Source organism: Talpa europaea (assembly GCF_964194135.1).
Source record: "Talpa europaea genome assembly, chromosome: 14".
NCBI lineage: Eukaryota > Metazoa > Chordata > Mammalia > Eulipotyphla > Talpidae > Talpa > Talpa europaea.
This window is the reverse complement of record NC_140082.1, coordinates 74,439,805-74,446,588: the sequence shown is the minus strand read 5'-3', so window position 1 is coordinate 74,446,588 and position 6,784 is coordinate 74,439,805. Positions and strand designations below refer to the sequence as shown.

At 40.4% G+C, this 6,784-nt stretch overlaps 1 pseudogene across 1 annotated transcript in view; it reads right to left on the bottom strand.

The window, feature by feature from the left end:
- Nucleotides 1-6,494, bottom strand: part of LOC311184220 (patched domain-containing protein 3-like) — a 78,005-nt pseudogene extending 71,511 nt beyond the window's left edge. Inside the window, exons 1-2 of the transcript in view lie at nt 6,123-6,494; nt 107-250 (exon numbers count right to left, since the gene is read on the bottom strand). The product of the transcript in view is annotated as a patched domain-containing protein 3-like (transcript). The remainder of the gene's footprint in view (nt 1-106; nt 251-6,122) is intronic.
- Between the last annotated feature and the right edge of the window lie 290 nt (nt 6,495-6,784).

Here is a 6,784-nt window from a genome sequence, read left to right as displayed (position 1 = left end):
GATCTGTAGTCATCTAAGCACAGTTCTTTAACATAATCTATCATAAAATCTGTTATCTACTTTCTCCCCAATACTTATAGTGTTGCCTCACATTTGCTTTATCCATCTAGTATTAGAAATGGTGCATTTACAACTATTGTCACAAATGGCACCCCCTGTATAACATGAGTCCAAAGCCACTCACCACTGCCAGGGCAATAGAAATCTCTCCAATGATTGCAGTAAATATTTTGTTTTGTATACAGCTAAGCTTGTAAATAGGGAGGGAAAAATGATGTAATTTTGGTAGCAGCCGTCATACTTAAATTCCATCAATTCACGACATTCTTGATTTGGACCTGTTCTGAAATCTCTTCTGCAATCATTCTACACCTGTCTCCTGGAGACCTTTAACTCCCATGCACTATCCCAGACCAACTACACCAATTCAAAGAGGGAAAATAAAAGTTGGCATTTCGTGCTTTAACTTAACTATCTTCTTATGCAGCTGGCCAAGCACTAATTCCCTGGCAGTGTTTCAGAACCACATACATGTACTGGAGCACAGCAGATGGTTAATTCCACTCTAGTATTCAAGGAGTTGTGTGCGAATAGAACACAACACTAAAGGGCAGGCATCTGTAGTTGAGAAAGTACCCACATCCAATTATCTTTGCACTCATTTCCTGATTCCAACTAGCTATTAACACCAACCTAAAGGGTTCCTGTACAACAGAGATAGTATGTGGTTAATAAAATGCATGAAAGCATCCTGCTAAAACATTTTCAAGAGTATCCTTTATTGATGAAGTGGGTTCTAGAAAAGTTGCTATTAATTGCAAAAAAAAAATGTTTTGAAATGTACTGTTTGGGGATCAACACAAGACTTTTCTGTTTCTCTGTTGGACCGCCAGAAATGGGAATATAGAGAGAGCATTTGAAAGCATGTATGCAGTGCTTTGCCTCCACAGTAACTACATTACATTTTAAAATATTGACAACCACCTGTGGTTTTATATTTTAATTTTATGTGAACAGTTTTAAAACAAATGATTGATAAAAGTCTCTCTGGACTTCTATAGGAAAAGGAAACTAAGTTTGAAGACTAAGAGAGACAACTAAGGAAATGGAGCTACTGATTCCAAAACAGAATGTGACAGAAAGACTTTTTCAGACCATATTCACATAGCAGAACTTTCTTTTTATTAAAAGGTTTCTGCACCATTGATGTGTTTTAATTTTTATCAAACTGCTGGTGCCTTCAGTTAAATTTAGTGTCCCATATACACACACACAAACACACACACACACACACACGAATTTCAGAGAAAAAGTAAATCTTTTGGTTATAATAAATTTGAATGTAATGAATATTTTCCTTTTGCAATACTTCTTGAAAACAATATTTATAAATATTTAAGATAAGAACATAACAAAGATAAACTTCAAATGCAAAAAGATTAGTCAGAGCTACACAGGACATTTTTAGTCTCAATCCCTTTTACAAGTTTCTGCACTTTTAGGTAAAATTTTTAGATACTGATGTAGGAAGGTAAATTGTTGGCTACAGTGACTTTACTTTGACTAGTTGTGCTGATGTTCTCTAAGCAACTGTTAAAAATTGTAAGTGAGGGAAAGATGAATGTGGACACTGTAAGAGACTAATGAATGCACTTGCAGATATTCTAGAACTCTACAAGTAACTTGGTAGAAGCAGTTTATCAAAATGATCGGAGAATGATCGAACTTTAGATTTACTATGACCCAGGATCAACAGATCTTCACTCAGTAGGTTTACAATGACGCTGCAGAATCATTGTGTCTAAAATTTTCCTCACACGATTCCAATGGTCAGTCAAATTTAGGCATCCCTGGCAGCAAAATGGCCAATTTTCTGAACATTCTAATAACTTGACAGCATCGGACTGAATTGGAAATGATTAAACTTAGAAAACTGTATGTTCGGGGAGGAGGCCACATCTTTCTAAAAGATAACGATGTCTATTAAACACAAGAACAATTAAAGTATACTTGAGAGGAGAAAGATTTTCCAGATTTTATCAGAAATTGATCTAATTGTTGGCATAATAAGTTTTGTCATTTCTAAAATGCCAAATTTGAAATAGACTACAACCTCAATATACCACTACTTGCCATAGAATGGTGTTCAATTTGGCAATACTCTCTTGGGAAGGTCTTATTGTTGACCAAATGATTTCATTCTAAGCCAAAAAATATGGAATGCTCAAATGTGTTGAATCCCTGAGCTAAACAAACATAAGATAGTCGTATTGATAACAGAGAGAGGGAGGGCAAATTGTCAAAAGAATCTACAAAAGCACTAGCAGGAAAATCAGTTACATATATTCAAGTCCAAGGAAGGCAAGTATTAGGACTATACTCAGCACCTGTGCCGACAGAAATTTCCTGGTCCTTTTCCTCTTTGTGCCTGCTCCAACCCAGAAACATATACAACACAAACAAGTGAAACTTAGAGATGCTGACCAGATTTAGCATTGTGCTAGAGTTGCTCGCCAGAGCCATTTGTCAAGGAATAGAATAAAAAGAATTCAAGCTGGAAAGTAAGAAATATAAGTATCCTGTTTCAGAGATTACATAATCACAGATATGAAAATTCCAAAGCATCCACAAGAAAACTACTAGTTACAAAAAATTCAACAAAGCTACAAGATACAAGAACAACTTATAAACATCAGCTCTGTTTCTATTTACTTGCAAAGAGCAATTGCAAAGGAAATTAGAAAGTAATTCTATTTAAGTGGTATCTAAAAGAAGAAAATAAGAATACATTTGGCCAAGAAAGTAATAGATGTGTATACTGAAAATTATAAAACACTGGTGAAAGAAACTAAAGAAAACCTAATTTAATAGAAAGACATCCTTAGTTGATGTGAAGGATTAATACTGTTAAAATGTCAACCACCCAGCAATCTACTGATTCAACTCAATTTCTATTGAGATTGCAATTTCCTTTTTTCTTTTTCAGAAATGGAAGAGCCAACCCTCAAATTCACTTGAAATTGCAAGGAGCCCAGGATATCCAAAACAATATTGAAAAAGAAGAAAAAGTTGCAGGAGTGAGATTTCCAGATTTCAAAACTTACAACAAGTTACTGTAATTAAAACAATGTGGGGACCTCCCCGGTGGCAGAGCATTTGATCACTGGCTTGCAAAGCTGCCTGCAGCTTATGCAGCGCCAGTTCGATCCCTGGCCGCTGGGCGAGGGTCACACATGGCGCGCAGAACTCTCGTGCCACCTGCTGCTCCCCTCAGCAGTGTATTTTGTCAGTCTGCCTGTTCCGTTCCCCTATCTGGCTCTGGTGAATATTCTCACCCTCCCATGCTTCTGACTGTACCCAGTGCTGGTATAAATAAAATAAATAAATCTTAAAAAAAAACAAACAAACCCAATGTGGTACTAGCATGCAAATAAACATACAGACTAACAGTATAGAATAGGGAGTCCAGAAATAATCCATAAATATAGCCAGTTGATTGACAAGTGTAGAAAGTCTAACAAACAGAAAAGTCTCTTCAATAAATGGTTCTTGGAAAACTAGATCTTCACATACACAAGAATGATGCTGGGACCTTAATAAATACCATAAACAGAACTGAATTAGACATTGATCAATAATCTAAATAAAACAGTTAAAACCATCAAACCTTGTAGAGGGAAACACAGATTCAGTGTGCATGGCCTTGGACTTATCAATGTACACTTAGATATAATACCAAAAATACAAGTACCAAAAAAATTAGATATGTTGGATTTCATAAAAAAATAAAAAAAATGTTAATTGTTACAGGCTATTGTCAAGAAAATGAAGAGACAGTCTATAAAGAGGAAGAAAATATCAGCAAGTCATATAGCTGAGAAGTGGCTTAATAACTGAAATATGCAAAGTGCTAATGAAAAACGTGAGTCAACAACAAAAGGTCAAACAACCCAGTTATAAGAAGGGCAAAGGACTTGGATAGACATTTCTCCAAAGAGGATATACAAGAGGCCAATAAACAATTGAAAAGACTATGAACATGATGAGATATTTACAGAAATGCGAATCATCACCACAATGAGATACCACTTGACACCAACTAAGACAGGTAAAATCGATAAAAGGGAAAAGAATGAGTGTTGGTTTACAGGGAGAGTGTAAAAACTGGAGCACCTATCTACTGCTGGTGGGATCGAAAAAGGTGTAGACTCTGGAAAACAATGTGGTGGTTCTTCAAATAGCTGACTATGGAATTCTCATGGAACCCACCAATTCCACTTGTAAATGATTCTCTTCACATGAGCACACCATGTTCCTTGCAGTGTTACGACTGTCATGAGAAGGGAATATTCCAAGTGCCCACAAAAGACCGTGTGTAACCAAATTGTGGAGCACACATACAATGGAGCACAGAGCCATTGAGTGGAATGAAGATGTCACATGTGCCAAGGAAAAACCCTGGAAGCATTATGATTAGTGAAATAAGTCAGTCACAAAAAAATGTATGATTCCATTGACATGAAAATCTAAGAAAGGCAAATTCATAGAAAGAATAGAGTCAAGGTTAATCAGGACTGGAGGAGAGAAGGGCAGCAGGAGCCACTGCTCACTGGTCACAGAGTTCCTCCTTCAGGTTATGAAAGATATTTGGAAACAGTCATGACAGTACGCAGCCGGGGGATGTGATTGATGCCAGTGAACTGTACACTTAAAATGGTTAGAATGGCACGTGTTACGTTAAAAATCTTACAACAAATATTTTTATGTTTAAAAACTAATGAAAGTTTTTTTTACCTGTAGCATGATATGATTGCAAGTAATATGATCAGAAGGTATGCCATGTAAAACAAAGGGACCACTGACCTAGCAGTCGCCTCAAATTCCAGTTTCCTAGAGAGTGATGTAAAGTAGACCACCTGTCGTAAAAATACATTCAGGAAAAATAACTTTTAATTCCAATATTTGTGTATGAGTGACAAGATCTATCAAAATATAGTTTATTGATTGAAACATGTTACAGTTCGGTAAAAGATTAAAATAGTTTGAATTATGATTTTAGAATAAAGGTAATAAAAAATGTTTCCCACCATTGCATGGCATGCTTTCTAAGATTTCTTTCCAAAAATCCAATGTTTAATATTCCGGAATATACAAATTCTCAATTTTCTCTAATACTGTGTAATCACTGATAACTGTCAAAATTTTGGCTTTTTGTAAATGACGAGTAGGTTGCTGTCTTTTGCTATTTAATAAAAAAGTATAATTTCAGCACGGCCTGGTATCCAAAGCCTTTTCCCAGCGGGTGTCTCTCACCAGGCCTTGCCAAAAGTGTTAGCAGGTTTGCTCATCATCTAAGGTGCCTGGCAGGATGCTAGAAAATACTTGAGAAATCTGAGCTAGTCGTGTTTTTCAAAAACACCAGGGAACTTCAGCTTAAAGGTTTGTTTTTCATTCCAGTGACACCAAGCAAGTTTTTGGGGGCTCCAGAAACAGCGCAGACGTGAAGTGAGAGCATTCTGGCTAGAAAACCAAATGGAACCCTGAAGATCAATGTCTGCTCTGAACACTCCCACCCCTTGGGTGTAAAATGAGTGTTTCACACTAGAATGCGACCCAGTATCTAGGCTGGTGGCTTCCCTTGGTGTCCCTTGAAGAAAGCTGGCTTAAGCTTCAAACAGAGTGGAGCAGACCCGGTTCCACATCAAGGCCTCCACCAAGGAGCCAGGCGTGGAAAATCCGTGGACAGTTCTTATCCCTCCCACCTTCTCCTCCCTCTAAACCCAGCCCAAGGCACCTGGATGTTCTTCAAGGTCAGGCGCTTTTCAATGGCATGAATTTAGTCCAGAAACTCCAGCAGCCACTTCTGGCTGCGTGCACTGTCCTTGGGGTCCGCGGTCTTCAGGTAGTACTGCAGCCGCATGGCCTTTGCTTGCAGGAGTAACCAGCTAATCCCGAGCCGGGACCTAGAACGGTTCCTCCCAAGAGCCCGCCAAGTAGAGGGGAGCAGTGGAGTTGTTGTAAATAGGGAAGGTGATGCTTTTCAGGTCCATGTTGTTATTCTTCTGCCAGATGAACAGTAGTGGGTTGGAGGGCATGCAGGTTCTCTGGAACCTGGCACACACCTGAGGGTAGAGGACCTGGGTTCCATCTCCCAGGGGCGCGGTCAGCATCTGCACCGCCTTGTCCAGTTGACTAATTTCTGAGAAGATGACTTGATCCAGCAGATTGGTAGTGTTGGAGACCACCAGGATGGAGGCAAAGTTGACCTCCGTGCTGGACCGCAACAGGGAGAAGAGGTGTGACTTGTTGGTGGAGAAATGTGCCTGTACGAAGCGCCGTTCGGCCTTGGCTGGGCTGCCCAAAGGGGTGAAGTGCTCCTCCAGGTTCTCTTCCGTCTTCCTGGGCAGGTACATCAAACCGGTGCGCAGGACAGCCGTCAGCACCAGGGGAGCCAGCAGGAAGAGCCAGGGGTGTGAGCCCACAGCCAGCCCCATCCTCTGGAATCCCCGGGGGCGAGGGGCTGCTCCAGGCAGTTGGTGTGGCAGCGGGGCCTCCCAGGGGGTGACTGCTGCCCCTGGGCTTCTGGGACCGGTGAATCGCCTCTCTCAGACGGCTGTCGGGGTGGGTCTGAGGAAGGCCCTGAAGCCAGGCTCTGGTCAGGCTCCTGCCCCTCACTGGACTCCAGGTCCTGCTCTGGCTGCCCCGCGGAGGCGGGGAGCTTCTGGGGCCCAGTTGCCGCCTCAGGATCTGCTCTGCTCTCAGACCCTGGCTCGGGCCAGTCCTC